The following is a 16,087-nucleotide window of genomic DNA, read 5'->3' on the forward strand; positions in this document are numbered from 1 at the left end:
TCATTCAACACAGAACTTGATCAAGCCATTACGCTGACCAAATTTCTACGCAAGTTCTGCAAGCAAAAAGTAAAGCAATCTTACACTAAATTTCATATCTTTTGTGTAAAAGTCTAGAGTGATTATTCAATCATCTAAGGTGTCTTAGCAATCATTGTTTAGGACAAACACTTATCATTTCTAGAGATTAGAAAGGAGAGGCTGAGTACTCGGTTATAGTACTCAGCGAGAGATTAGGATTGAGTAGAGGTATAGAGAAAGGTACTCTTGTTATACTCAGTTGCTAAGATTGTAAAAGGTTTGAGGCTCTACCTTTAAAGAGCTCAGTAGAGGATTCGAAAGCTCGGAACGTGTTCCGGGGACAGGACGTAGGCTTAGAAGCCGAACCTGGATAAATCTACTGAGTAACGCATTTCTTACCTTAAACTCCTTATCTATATTGCTTGCTTAAATAACCAAAAACTGACCAAGTAAAGAGGTCAAGCTGAGTTGTGCGCATCAAACATCTGAGCTCAAGAATAGACTCTAAGTGCTATCTCCTGACTCAAGTTAAGAAACTGACCTAGTCACCAGTTGACTAAGCCAGTATCTTGCTGTTTACTCAGCGCCGCTGTTAAAACCTTTTCTCTTAAGAAAAGAAGTCTGCCCTAAACCTTAAAAAGTTTAAATAGTTCCTAACCCCCCCTTAGAACTATACTTGTAACATTATAAGGGACCAACATTAATGTTTATTCTTTTCCTTTCCTTTAGTTTCTTTTTCTTGATTCATTTTCCCTTACCCCTTGTGAACCAAACGCCCCCTTAATCATTTTCTTTTTATTACACGTATAAATATTGAATATTAGGATTTTATTTCTTTCTTGTTAATTTTAAATTGTTTTTTTTTTACTGAACAACGAGAAAAAAATATTGTGATAGAAAAACAAGGAGAACAAAATAAGACATGTACACTTATAGGCTATTGAAAAATTAAACATCATATATTGTGATTATTTATTAACTTTGCGCTTAAATATATAATGAATATACAGAATTTTGAATAACAAAAAATATACTATATTCTAGTCAACGAGATCTTTTCAACGGTATATTATAAGTTTAAAACGGATAAATAATGAATGAAAAACTTATGTTCAAAGTAAGCATGTTATGATGTTGTTGAGGGAAAATGCATCTAATTACATATTGCCTTCATGCGATGAGATTTTATGGTTTATAAGCTTAAGGCCTTTTATAAGGTGTTAACTAATAACAAATCAAAAGGCTCTCTCACTCGTATGAGTATGCATGTTCAACCCCAATAGGCTTGCGAGCACATTCGTGCGTCATGTGCCAAATTGGGCCTTCTCGGACCAACATCTTTTTGGCCCAGCCTACAATTGTATTTTCCATCTCAATAGTCAGAATTCTTTTTAAATTCTAAAACATTTTGTTGTTATAAGAGATTAATTTTTCAATTCAATGGAATTAATTCCAGAGAGTGATTTCACGGCATGCCTATTTGAATAGTTCTCTTTTCTTCAGTTTGATACAAACAAAAAAGAAATATATACATGATAAAACTATGCTTGATTTTGTGCAGTTTTCTCTTCTTTGCAACTTCTTGTTCTTCCTCCAGTGATAATTTTCTACACATTGTTGAGTTCGACTAACAAAGTTGTATCGTGAGAGACGATTGCCCAATAGCTGACAATTTTGTCTTATGGAAATTGTCTAGTTTATGTTCGTTGTTTTTGGAATTGATATTATCTAACAATTTTAAGACATAATTTTTAGCTTTTACATAAGAGGCGGACATAGTACCTTAACGTTGGATTACCTTCACTAAAGAATTGTTTTCAGACTATTTGGACTATATATATATATATATATATATATATATATATACTGTGTCTATGTGCGTGTGTATAATTATATATCCATTTTTCTTCTTTTCGTAAAACAATCTATAACGATTTACTAACTTGATCTATTGTAATTTCATACATGGTTGATCTTGTTCTTTGTGATGGATCCAATTCTCAAAATGGATCTGATTCGCAAAATGAAAATGCAGTGAATCCTCAAACTATGTGCCTAGTCTTACTAGTGTAAATACATATAAGCCACAATGATAAGTCCGTGAAATTCTTTGATGTGAATTTCAAGATATGAAAAGAGAAAATACTCATTTATTTAACAATTTTGAAGCTTACCAAATTCTTGAAGGATGATCCCCTATTATTAGAGAGTATGAGGTAGTTATTATTACCGCCTTCAATGCAGTTGAGACATGAAAGCATTCTGACTTCCTTTGCTCAAATTATATTTTAAACGACTTAACTAATTCACTTTCCAGTATTTATAGTATCAAGAAAATGGCAAAGAACTGGAGGAATCTTTAGACCACAAATATAAATTAGATAATGCAAGTATTAAGAAATTCTTAGTTGAGAAATTCCTAAATTTTAAAATGGTAGATTATAATAAAGTGGTAAGTCAAGTGCAAGAACTCCATCTCATTATCCATAAAGTTTATATTGAGCGGATGGTAATAAGTGAATCTTTCCAAACGGATTCTATTAATGAGTGATAACTTGCTAGATTCGATTTGATGATCTTCGCTGCGGTTACCTGCAAAACAGAACCGGAGACAGGATCTCCGGGAAAACTCTCCGACGATCAAGTCAGTTTTATGGGAAGGTTGGTAAATTAACACTGGTATTGTGGGGAAAAAATGTGAACGTACCTCCACATTTGCTTCTATGTCCTTTTTTATAAGTGTTCCTAGGTAACCGCCGGGGGCGGTTACTCTTTCCAGGCCACGTCCCTTACGTGGCTACAAACGTGGTCTCGTTTGTTTTGAGTGGGAGGTTTAATGCTCCGTTTAGGATTTCGGGGCGGTTACTCGTTTTACCCGCTTCCTTTATTCGGAGCCCGTTTGATCTTGAACCATGGGCCTAAGTATAGGTTGGGCCCGTGTTTATGATTCGGTCCGGTTTGGTTTCACGGATCATCACATGCCTCCCCCTTAGTTTGGCAAGAGCCCTTTAGGGTCTTTTCATATGTTATAGGGGACTCTTCGTTTTCGTCTGGATATTCAAAATTCGAAAGTGGTTCTTTCGTTCTCCGTCATTTCTTCTCCGGCGTCAACCCTTTAGCGTTCGTTCTTCTCTGTATTCTCTTTCACATGTAAGTGTTCCTTTCCGCAACTTGTAACTCGTTCGACCCTTTTCTTATTTCTGCTCGTCTTTCTTCGTTAATATGTCGAACCCTGACCTCGATTTCGCACCATTCGACGAAAATTACGTTCGCGAGGTGTCTCATGAGGTTGATGAGATGGTTGATGAAGTTTCAACCAGCTCTCCTTGGTCTGATTCCCATCCCGCCGATTTTCTCCATCTGGCGAATACAACTGACGAGGGTCTAGGTTTTGACCCTAAGAAGTTGATTCCACCACCTGTCCCAACTCCCCGTTTATTACCAAAAAAGGACAGGTTGGGAAGCCTAGTTTGCGGTGAGACGATTGATGACTTGCGGGAGCAGTATCCTTGGCTCCAAGGTCTGGAAACCATCATTCCCGGGGAGAATAGAGGGCCGGGCGACTACCCAAAGGGGTATTTCACCATTTTTGTCGCCCAGATTATCTGCGGTTTCACGTATCCGCTGGCGGATGAGATTGCTTCCATCCTTGGTGGTTATGGAATCGCACCCGGACAACTGCATCCCAACGGATGGGCCGACTTAACCTTGGATAAATTTTTGGCGGATTGTCTGGAGGTTCCCCTCTCGCTCAAGATTTTCTCTAAGCTTCATCATTTCAAGAGTTCGGGGGAGTACTTTACTTTCATCCGACAGAGCGGTTACTACGGCTTTGATGAGAAGTCGAACAAAATCCGCGAGTGGGATAAGTCCTATTTCTTCATTAAGTTCCATGAAGGGAATCCAAACTTTCTTCGCTGCTGGGGCCGACCCAATGTAAAGAGTTTGAACTTTGGTTACCCCAGCAAGGACGAATCCGATATTATAAAGTTCTTGAAGAGTACTCCTCCTTTTGTATGGACATATGATCAGGCATTCCATATGCTAAGAAGCCGAGTAGCGATTGCCTACCGCGAGGGAGATCGTGTTGTCTATATCCCTTATCGCGTTTTTGTACAAGGTACTATTAACTTATTTCCAAGTTGATGATTTCTTTTAACCCTTTGCAGGGGTGATCCTTTATCTCAACTCGCTGCAGATCGGGAAGCGAAAGCCCTGGCGAGAAGGAAGAAGCGGATGGCGGGAACAACTTCTGTTGCAGGGGCGAATTCTCCTGTGGGGGCGACTCCTTCTGTTGAGGCGGCTTCCCCCCCAATTGCTTCCGTTTCACAGGGCCCCGCTTCTGTTTCTGAGGAGCTTCCCTTAAATAGGAAGCGGAAGAGTAATGTGGATGTGGAGTCTTCTCGCCCTAGGAAGAAGAATACCTCCGTATCCTTGACTGTCGGTGGTACATCTACGTCCACTCCATCCAAAGCCAAGGGCGGTCCCCCATTTCATGAGGTATCATAATTTATTCGCTCTTCTTCCGTTATTTATTTTCTCTTGTCAGTTTTTGCTGTTCTCCTGACCCTTCTCCTTGTGTATCCATAGCCGATTCCTGATATCAGCGGATGGTGGACCAGAACCTTTGGTAAAGCCGTGAGCTTTTCCTGTAGGGACATTGTTTCTTCCATATGCAATGTCCTTGGGCGACTTCCCTCCGCTTCTCGTGTGCGCGAACAGGTGCCGCTTCCGACTGCCATGGAGGGGATTGAGAAGCGAGCTATAGAGGTATATTGCTTTCCACTTATGTTCTATCCTTCAAACGCATGTCTTTATTCGCTCTTTTTATTCGCGTATCGTCTTATATGCAGATTATCAATTTCGCGGAGGGTGCTCTCTGCAGGGATGCTGAACGAGCTAGAGAGTTGGAAAGCCTTGGTACTGAATTGGCGACTCAAAAGTCGCTTTTTGATGATGTCCAAGGCAAAGTAAAGGTCCTTGAAGGTGCTTGTCAGAAGGCTATGAGCGAGAAGGAGGAAGCTCTCAAATCCCTCCAGGCTAAGTCCGATGAGCTTCAGAAAGTCATTGATGATCTGAATTCGTCCAAGGAAGCCTTGGAGATGCAAAAGAGGAGGGCCGAGGAGATCACAGCTGAAGATGGTGCTCGCATCTATTGGTATGGAGAGCGGATTCATGCGGCTTATGAGCATGGACATCCAGATCATGTACTTAATCGCCCCAAGGTTCCCATTCCTGAAAAGGATTTAGCTGAGAAATGGGACAAGTTGGAGGACGAGGATGCTGATATGGATGAGGTACTTCTCCTGGATTGGCAGAGTTTTCATGATTCTCCAATTAGCTGTGAGATCCCAAATCAGAACGTAGAAGGAGGGGCACCACAAGATGTTTCTCACGTTGAACAAGATGTTTCTCGCTCTGATGCGGTTACTGATTTGATTGTTGGGGATTCGCTTGAAGCAGATCATCCCACAGGAGAAGATGAAGGAGCCGCTGAAGGCGAAGGGGGCGATAGAGGCGAAGGAGAAGAAACTGTAGTATAATTTTATTTATATCCGAACTGTTGTATGTAACAAACTGCCAGTATATATATATTAACCGAGCGACCTTGCCGCCGCTTTTCATATATGTGCAATTGTTGTTTTATCCTTCGTCGCTTTAATGCCGGTTATTTTCGTATGTGACCCTTGCCTCTTGCCGACTTCATACTTGTAATTTTTCATAGTTAGTTTTGTTTTCATTAGGGTGGCCAGACCCTTTTCGCAATTTTTTTAGTACTCGTTTATTCGCTTAATTTTATGCCTTATAATTTTTCTTTCAAAAATAATCATAAGGTTAATCATAAGGTTTTGCGAATGATGCGTAATCATGCATCCGCCTTTCTTTAATAGGCAACACATTTATGTGTGTTTAAGATTAAACATAAGGTTTTGCGAATGATGCAACAATTGAATATCTTTATTGATAAAGAAAAAAGACTTCTTGTTATATGGGTATACAAACTGTGCGGGATCAAAGCCTCATTAAAACCTTTTATCAGAAAACCCAGTGGGAAAAACTCATAAAAGGAAAAAGAGTACTCGTCATTTTCCTGAACTACTCGGCCTGTTTATATAGGCGTAGATTCTCTAGATTCCAGGTGCGCGGGAGCTTTTTTCCGCTCATTTCTTCTATTTCAAAAGTCGATGGTCCCAGCTTCTTGGATACCATGTAAGGCCCGAGCCAGTTGACGCCTAATTTGCCTTTGCCTTCTCTGGATTGTATTTTATCCGCTTTTTACAAGACCAAGTCGCTCTCGTTGATTATCACCTTTCGCACTCTTCTGTCATGATATTTCTTGATTCTATTGTGGTACACTGCCATTTGCATGTAAGCTTTTTCTCTTTGTTCTTCTACAGAATCCAATGCATCTCTAATGTTGATAGGATTTTGGGTGTCACAATAATAAATTATCCGATCTGTAGGCGACTTGATTTCAACAGGCAGGACTGCTTCGGCTCCATAAACCAGCGAGAAAGGTGTTTCGCCTGTTGCTGCCTTTACAGAAGTTCTGTATGCCAATAGCATATGAGGTATCTCATCCGCCCAACATGTTTTTTTATCGCCTAGCCGCTTCTTGATTCCCTGAATCATGGCCCTGTTGGTAACCTCTGTCATACCATTCGATTGGGGATGATTTACAGAAGAAAAATGATTTTTGATCCCCATGCTTTCGCAATATGCTTTGAATTTTATACAGTTGAACTGGGTGCCATTATCAGTTATAAGCGTTTGTGGGATTCCAAACAGCATGATAATGTTCTCTCGTAAGAACTCGATCATTCGCTCAGGTGTTTGAGCGGTTACTGCCTCCGCTTCTACCCATTTGCTGAAGTGGTCGACTGCGACTATCAAGTACTTCCTTTTCTTTGTCGTTTCTGGGAACGGGCCCACTATATCGATCCCCCATATTGCGAATGGCCACGCTGTCATTATAGTGACTTGTTCGGCTCCGGGAACATGCTTTTCATTCGCATGGATTTGACAGCTGTGACATTCCGCTACCATCTTCTAGGAATCCTCCACCACCTTTGGCCAATAATATCCCATCAACTTGACTTTTCTTGCCAACGCCGCGGATGCTTCATGTGCGCCACAAATTCCTTCATGGAGTTCTCGCAGTACATAGTCTCCTTCATTGCGGCTAATACATTTTAACCATGGACATGTATATGATTTCCGGTATAAAGTTCCATCTCGAATTGAGTATCTCGCTGACTGCCCAATTAGTTTTCTGGCTAAGCTTTTATCAACCGGAAAATCTCCATGTTCCAGATATTGGCGGATGGGCATCCGCCAATCTTCATCATCTTCCAGCTCTTCGATGACCATAATCTGATCGACTTTGAATGCTGGTGCTGACCTTATTTCCAAATTGCATGCTTTTTGACTCCATGGTTCTCTACTCGCCGCTGCTTTTGCCAACTCGTCAGCCTTTGTGTTCTGGCCTCTCGGAACATGCACCATTTCCCAGACGACTCCCTTGTTTGTTAACTCCTGTGTCAGTCTGCCGACCACCTGATGGTACTTGACCAGATCCTCCTGTTTCACCAGATAATTTTTTGTGATCTGATTTATCATGAGTTTAGAATCGCTGTAGATGACCACTCTTTCTGGCGTAAGTTCATTAAGCAACTTCAATCCGCATATCATTGCTTCATACTCCGCGGCATTATTGGTAGTTTCGAATGTTAACTTTGCCGCATAGTACAGGCGAATAACATCCGGTCCCTTAATGACGACTCCCAGTCCAGCTCCATCTGTGGACAATTCCCCATCTGTGAACATACTCCATTCTTCTTTTTGTGCTTTTGGACATTCGTCTTCATCCCACGTGAACTCATTCACGAAATCGGCAAGTACTTGACTTTTTAGAGCTGGTCTTCCTTCGTAGGGAATATCGAACTCTCCCAACCGAATTGACCACTCCATTAATCGGCCGGATGCGTCAGGTTTCTGTAGTACCTTTCGCATTGGAATTCCAGTTCTCACAATGATAGTATGTGCCTGAAAGTATGGCTTTAACCTAGCCGCCGTGGTTATCACCGCGAGGGCCATTTTGTCTAACCTTGAATACCGAAGTTCTGCGTCTTTCAAGACTTTGCTCACATAGTACACTGGATATTGTTGCCCCTCTTCTTCCCGCACCATCACCGTGCATATCGCCATACTGGTGATGGATACGTAAAGAAATAAATCTTCTCCATCCTCTGGCCTGCTCATTAAGGGCGGATAGCATAGTAATCGCTTTATCCCCTCAAATGCTTCTTGACAATCCGGCGTCCATTCAACGGACTTAGATTTTTTGACGGCATTGTAGAAAGGTAGACATCTCCTAGCTGAGCATGATATGAATTGCCCTAATGCCACCAACCGCCCGTTCAGTCTCTGTACTTCTCTTATGTTCCTCGGTGTCTTCATCTCCATCACTGCTTTAACCTTCTCAGGATTCGCCTCAACTCCTTTGCCGCTAACAATGAAACCTAGGAACTTTCCTGCTCTTGCTCCAAACGTGCATTTCTCTAGGTTCAATTTGAGGCCATATTTGATAAGTACTTCCAGGATTTCTTTAATATCCTGCGGGTGGTCTTGCATCTTCTTGCTTTTAATGATCATGTCATCTACATAAATCGAGAAGTTCTCGCCTGATTTGTCTGAAAATATCTTGTTCATCATCCGTTGATATGTTGCTCCCGCATTTTTCAGTCCAAAGGGCATCACCTTGAAGCAATAAGTCGCCTGATGAGTTGTGAACGACGTCTTGATCTCATCTGCCTTCTCCATTGGTATCTGGTGGTAACTGGATTTCACGTCGGTGAACGATAAAGCTTCAAATCCCGCAGTCCCATCTACCAATATATCAATGTTAGGTAGCGGATACATATCCTTCGGACAAGCTTTATTCAGATCTTTGAAGTCGACGCACATTCTGTACGTTCCATTTGGCTTTTTGACTAGCACCACATTGGCTAGCCACTCCGGATAGGTGACTTCTCGAATTGCATCTGATTCTAGCAAATCCGCCACTGCTTTTTCAATCGCCTTCTACCGTTCTGGAGCATGTCCTCTCTTTTTCTGTCGCACTGGGGTTGCACCTTTGTCCACATTCAAACGATGGGTTGCTATATCTGGACTTATCCCCTTCAGCACTTCATTCGGAGCGGTGAATGCTGACTCGCATTGGATCAACACCTCGGTAATGGCTTTCTTCGTTTCTTCTGGAAGTCCTGTCGCTATCCGTACGTTCTTATCATTTGAGATGGCGAATAGTTCTGTTTCTCCTAACGCTTCAGCCGGCAACTTCTCATCAACTTTATCCTCTCCATCTGGCTTCGGTTCAAGTGACAATGTATAAGCTTGTTGAGATATAAGTTGATTCCCTTCAACAATGACTCGCCCTTGGTGTGTTGGCAAATGCAATGTCAAATGCTTCATTGAGATGAGCGACTCCGTTTCCGACAGGAACGGACGCCCCAGAATTATGTTGTAGGCCAATGGGAGATCAACAATTGCGAATTCTAGATCACCTCGCCATTTTAGATTCTTATCGCCCATTTCTGTCTCCAACACCACCTGTCCACTTGTTTGAGATGATTGACCTCCAAAACCAGTTACATCCATGAACGTATGTTCCACTCGCTCGTCGTTAATTCCCAACTTGTTGAATGCAGTTCGAGTAATGACATTGCAAGAACTGCCTGTATCAATAAGGACCCGCTTAACGTCCCATCCTTCAATGGCCATTGTAATCACCAAAGCATCCGCATGCGGCTCCGTGATTCGCGCAAATGAGTAATTGAGGGCATCCTCCCTACGCGTGTTGCTTTTTCGCTGTTCACGGCGAGCCCTTTTTGTTGGAGGCTCATAGATCCCGCCTGCTATCACGTTAATCACCCCTTTTTTCTACTTTTTTTCTGGCCTTGCTTCTACCTCATGCGGGAGCGTTGCTTTCTCATCAATCGTTTCTTTTCTAATGAATTGACTCAGTTTGCCCCTCTCAATCAGCTTTTCAATCTCCCTCTTCAATTCATAGCAATTGTTCGTGTCATGGCCGTTCAATCTGTGGAACCTGCAATATTTGTTAGGATATCGCCCCAAATTGGTTCGACCTTTCGCCTCAGGAAACTGCACATCCTTTTTCAGAGGGTTTTTCTCAATCCAAAGTAACACCTCATGACGAGTCGTGTTCAATGGTGTTTGATATCCCCCCCCCCCCCCCTTGAAAGGAACGATCGCTTTTTCGAACTAGATTACCCTTAGAATATGCTTGGCCTTGATGGCGGCGATTATCCGAGGTGGATCTAGCCGCATCTCTTTCTCGCCGGGTTTGAGCTCTATGCTCCCTGTTAACATCGTCCACTTCCATAAATTCTTTTGCTATCTTCATGAGTTCAGCCACTGTGCGTGGTTTATTGCGGATGATTTCCTCCCGCATGCTCCAATCTGTGGTTCCATCCGCCATGATGTTGCGAATGCTCACGATATCTGGGTTCTGTAACCGCACCAGAATATAATTGAATGCGACTACAAATTCCCTTAGGGAATTATAGTTTCTCTGTTTGATCTCCTTCAGCTGCCTATCCGTCACATCCGCTGCTTTACAGCCCACGAACTTTGCACAGAAATCACGACTGTATTGATTCCAGTTGTGAATAGATTCAGTTGGTAGGGACCGAAACCAATCGGATGCTGCTCCTCCTAAAGTGGTCGAGAACAATCGACAAATTATGCTTTCGCTTGCTCCTGCAACATCCATCAACTCTCTATAGTTTCTGACATGCGCCTCAGGGTCAGAATTTGGATCCCCATAATATTTAGGTATCGCCGGTGCTTTTATTCTGTGATCTGGAATAAATTCTCGCAATGATGCGGCAAAAGGCGAATCACTCTGCACCGCTGCTCTTGCCCTAGGTGTGAATCCCATCCGCTCCATCATGCTTCGCAGTTGATCTTCCAATTCAGTATTGGGTTCCCGCCGAACTTCTTCCATCCGTTGCTGATGAATTCTGGGTGACGTCCACCCGCCATACTATGTCGTCACTTGTTCTCGCCGTGGGGCTAACCGCTGTCCAGTTATAGGATCAAAGTTCCAAGTATGCTCCCGCCCAGACATATTCCCTCCAGACGTCATCAACCTTGAATGTCCGTGATCAAAGGGTCCCGTTTGTCGTAGCGGAAGAATTCCTTGCATTCCTGGCATTGGTTGGGATGACTGCCAGGTCGGATGGATCGTCATAATAGGATCTTGGTGTGAGTAGTGGTCTGGATGGCTATGTGGTGTCATGCGACTACTCTGACTCATCCGATTTGGCCCTCGAGATGGCTGTGGAAGCGTAGATATGGCAGGAATAGTTGGTTGTTGTGTGGAGATGACAACAGGTTCTTGAGGGGCAACCGTTACGGCGGTATTGTGTTCACCGATTGCAGTTAACAAACTAATCATTCGATCCCCAGCCGCTTGGCTCATATTCGAAGCCAAGACCTGTCCTGCCATTTGTACAAAATCGTTATTAGACATCTCCCTCTCAGTTTGCACTTGGACCTCCAATAAGGGACTCAACTGCCCTGAAGGATTCGACGAGCTGGGTACCACAGGCTGTGTACTCGCAGGCTGTCGTGGACCTCTTGAGTTCGTACTAGCTGATCTGGTTGTAACTTCGGCCATTCGTGATGGTTCTGACATGTTCTTAGGGTACCTTTAACCAAATGTTGGTAAAAAAGGTCCACCTTCACCGCACCAATGATAACTTGCTAGATTCGATTTGATGATCTTCGCCGCGGTTACCTGCAAAACAGAACCGGAGACAGGATCTCCGGGAAAACTCTCCGACGATCAAGTCAGTTTTATGGGAAGGTTGGTAAATTGACACTGGTATTGTGGGGAAAAAATGTGAACGTACCTCCACATTTGCTTCTATGTCCTTTTTATAAGTGTTCCTAGGTAACCGCCGGGGGCGGTTACTCTTTTCAGGCCACGTCCCTTACGTGGCTACAAACGTGGTCTCGTTTGTTTTGAGTGGGAGGTTTAATGTTCCGTTTAGGATTTCGGGGCGGTTACTCGTTTTACCCGCTTCCTTTATTCGGAGCCCGTTTGATCTTGAACCATGGGCCTAAGTATAGGTTGGGCCCGTGTTTATGATTCGGTCCGGTTTGGTTTCACGGATCATCAATGAGAAATTACCATTAGATGGAAAGATTTTAAAAATTGCCTTAAACATAAACAAAAGGAAATGAATATGGAAGAATTTATTGTCAGACTGCATATCGAGGAAGACAACAAAGGCTCGGAGAAGAAATCGTCCAAAGCTTTTACTAACCAATATATGGCTAGGGGAAATGTAAACTATGGCAAATTCAAGGAAAAGTAAAATACAGCAAACTATGGCAAGAAGCTCAAGTGAGGCAGAGTATAAGGCCATGGCTTTAACAACATGTGAAGTGCAATGGTTTCTCCATATGCTGGACTTCGTTGTCTCTCATGCACGAGCAGTTTTTCTCTATTGTGACAATCAATCTGCTATTTACATAGCTAACAATGTCATTCTTTCCATGAAACAACAAAACACATAGAGTTAGATTATCATTTTATTCGAAATAACAACCATTTAGCTGATATTCAAATAAAGCCTTTGGCAAAACCTCTCTTTCAAGATTTGGTGCATAAGCTGGGGTTATTTACTCTATACCCGCCGGCTTGAGGGGGATGTAAGATATTAGATTATAAGATTGTAAATAAGTACAAACGGTTGTTAATTAAGTTTGTAACTAGTTCTAGGTATTAATTATGATAATATAATAAGTTAAGGGTTAGTTAATTAAGTTTAATAAGGTGAAGAACTATTGCTGATATTTTACCAACGGCCATCTTATCTGTTATAAATAACAAATCCATTAGCAACTACAAACTGACTTTTTCATTCTCTCTTTCATTCTCAATGAATTTGATTCAGTTTTATTCATTTTATCTTCTTAATTCAAGCTTTTTTTTTTCAATAGGAGCACAATGGAAAAGTTAATGACGGGTTCATGACATTCACAACAAATTCTAACATGACATGCAAGCAACAAAATAGACCGCTTATAAAGGTTCACGAACTAGGTCAAAGAAAGAAAGCTAGTTTGAATTTCATGAATTCTGATGGGATATCTTCTGCAGAGTGCGGGGAGAGCAATCTAAAATGTAAATTAGAGGGAGGGGGTGTCCATAGAAGCTAGTCGCATGGAGAAGAAAATAAAATGGAAGCATTATATTAACTCTGAAAGGGTGGAGAGAAAATTTCTATAATGGATTGAGAGGATGGGTATTGGTCCATCCACTCAGATGATATCCAATCCAACTATTGAGGTGACATCATCTGAGTGTAAGGATCAGTACGGGTCCTGATCCATAGTAGAACTTTTTGGTAATTTTTAAAGTCAAACCCGTGAGGGCTGGGGAATTTTTTTTTTTAGTTTCCAGCATGATAAAACTGCTTCTTTTTTAGGTGGTGACTAAAAATTAAAAGTTTCCAATGTGAAAAACATATACATATTTAATTTTCTATAAGTTCAACGCTCATTTTCTAAATTAAAACACCTAAATTTTTGTTGTTTTAATGTGTTGAATGCTAAAAAAGAAAATTAAAAATGCTAAGCCTAAAAGAAGCAGATATATTTAATATTTATTTTATAAATCCAACATTAATTTCTTAAAAATTATATTTGGAAAAAAAAATAGTTCAAAAGAGTTGTAAGGAAAAAAATTAATTAGCTAAATAAAAGCATAAAAATGAGATTCAAGGGTTCGAACCCATGACATTTTAAAATAAAACACACCTTTTTAATCAACCCAACAATCTTAACATCTTGAAGTAATGCTACAAACACATCTTAATATACTAAAATTAGGGGGCTATCACCCACCAAATCAATTTTACTCAAAGGAGGAGCCAGCTAGCTCTGCCACTGCTTCTCGAGTGGATGTTGCTAAGAACAATAACAATGCTATAGAAGAACCTATTATGGAAGAAACTAGAAAAAATAAGGGTAATTAATTTATTAGTCCATATATTTTGATAAAACACACTATTTAGTCCATGTATTTTCAAAAACACATGATAAAGTCCCTAATCTTTTTCTCGATGAACTGTTTAGTCCCTAACGTTTTTCTCGGTGAACTGTTTAGTCCCTGCCGTTAGACTCTCATGAAGATTTTGTTAGTCAATTTGGATTTGCGTTCTTCTTTTCCTTTCATTTAAACTCTAATGTATCAGAATTCAACATTGAGTGTTCTTCATCTTGATTTTCTTCTTAATCGTTCAAATTCGTAAGCATTGGGTCTTTTCTTTTTCTTGTTCTCCGTACAAATAGCTTCTTCTTCTAAATTGGATTTTCCTCTTCTAAAGTTTGAAGGTAAATAGTAAAGGGTAATTTAGTCATTTCCGAAGTCATAAACGAAAAAGAATCTAACAAACAGACAGAAGGACTAAATAGTTCACTGAGAAAAATGTTAGGGACCTTACCATGTGTTTTTAAAAATACAAGGACTAAACAATGTGTTTTGTCAAAATATAGAGACTAATAAATTAATTATCCAAAAAATAAAAACCCAATTAAAAAGTGGGATTTATAAGAAGTAATTCAGGGGGTGAATCTTTTGAGTGGAAAAAGGTGCGATAGAAGCAATATAACCATATTTTTTAGTTGAAAGACAAGCAACAGTTTTGGCAGAAAGGAGATTATTTAGGCTATTTCTTCTGTTGTGATTGACTATTCTATTGATAGAGAAAATGTGCAATGGAAGGTTTAAAGGCTCAATGAATTCATCATGTCTCATGATGTGGAAGTTATTATAAAAAAATAATAAGAAAATTAGAAGTATATTTCTTTTTCCACCTGTGATAAACGTTTTGATGACTTACTTTGTTTTCAACAAAGTAAGTCTTACTTTGTGTGTTTTCACCATTCGATTAATTTTCTAATCCATCATCAAATGGTAAAAACACACCAAGTAATGGTACTTTGTCAAAAACAAAGTAACCATAGAAGACACCTACAATTTGATAATATTTGCCTTGTGATTCGGACCGGTTTTGATAATTTAGGTGTTCTAGGCAAAATAAACAATAAAATCATTTTAATATAAAATTTACTAATTAAAGTGTAAAGGTTGGACTTTTTTAATTTTTTTTATCAATGAGTTTTCAAAAATAATTAGACTATCCAATATGATTTTCTCACTATATATATTAAAAAAATTAACGTTCATATATAACGTTAATTTTTTTTTGGTCCCCTCCAACTCTGTACCTTAGGCCGGCAGCACACCCCGGGCCTAGGCCCAGGGCCAGCCCTGCTTGTGATCTATCAAAATCGATAAAATTGCATCAATCGAATGGAATTAAGAACGAAGTCTAAATTGTTTAGATTGAGAGAAATGATATACAAGTTTGAACTATCGTGGATATCACTTGTCAAATATGGTGTCTTCTATGGTTACTTTGTTTTTGACAAAGTACTATTACTTGGTGTGTTTTCACCATTGGATGATGAATTAGAAAATTAATCGAATGGTGAAAACACACAAAGTAAGACTTACTTTGTTGAAAACAAAGTAAACATAGCCTTTACCGAAATTGTAAATATGAATATGAATGCCAACATTCTTATAATAGGTTAATAGTCAAATAATACTTTAAGTCTAATATATCAATGGAAAGAAACTAAAGCCTTTTTTTTTTGAACCTGAATGTGAAACTTAAATAGATGATGGATTTGCATCCATGTAAATAGTGTTCACAAGCCATTCTGACACAATAGTTGAAAAGAAATCGCTAGCATTGGAACAGGCAAGCCTAGCTACCAAATGAGCCGCACTGTTCGCTAAACGAGAAATAAAACCTAATTTAAAAGATGGGATGGATCTTAGCAGAACTCGACAATCTTCTACAATCATACCAAATTCAGAAATATCTTGCTTATCAGAGAGAATAGCATCTACCATAGCCTTAGCATCAGATTCAAATATAACAACAGAAAAACCCATATT

General features: G+C 40.2%; 1 long non-coding RNA gene across 1 annotated transcript; it reads left to right on the top strand.

Annotated features, from left to right (window-relative positions):
• The first annotated feature begins 4,383 nt into the window (after nucleotides 1–4,383).
• On the top strand, nucleotides 4,384–4,955 carry LOC136229201 (uncharacterized). Its single transcript, XR_010689010.1, has 3 exons — nucleotides 4,384–4,521; nucleotides 4,612–4,791; nucleotides 4,875–4,955. It is a non-coding gene; the product is annotated as an uncharacterized lncRNA (long non-coding RNA).
• Nucleotides 4,956–16,087: the final 11,132 nt, after the last annotated feature.

Source organism: Euphorbia lathyris, chromosome 5, assembly GCF_963576675.1.
Source record: "Euphorbia lathyris chromosome 5, ddEupLath1.1, whole genome shotgun sequence".
NCBI lineage: Eukaryota > Viridiplantae > Streptophyta > Magnoliopsida > Malpighiales > Euphorbiaceae > Euphorbia > Euphorbia lathyris.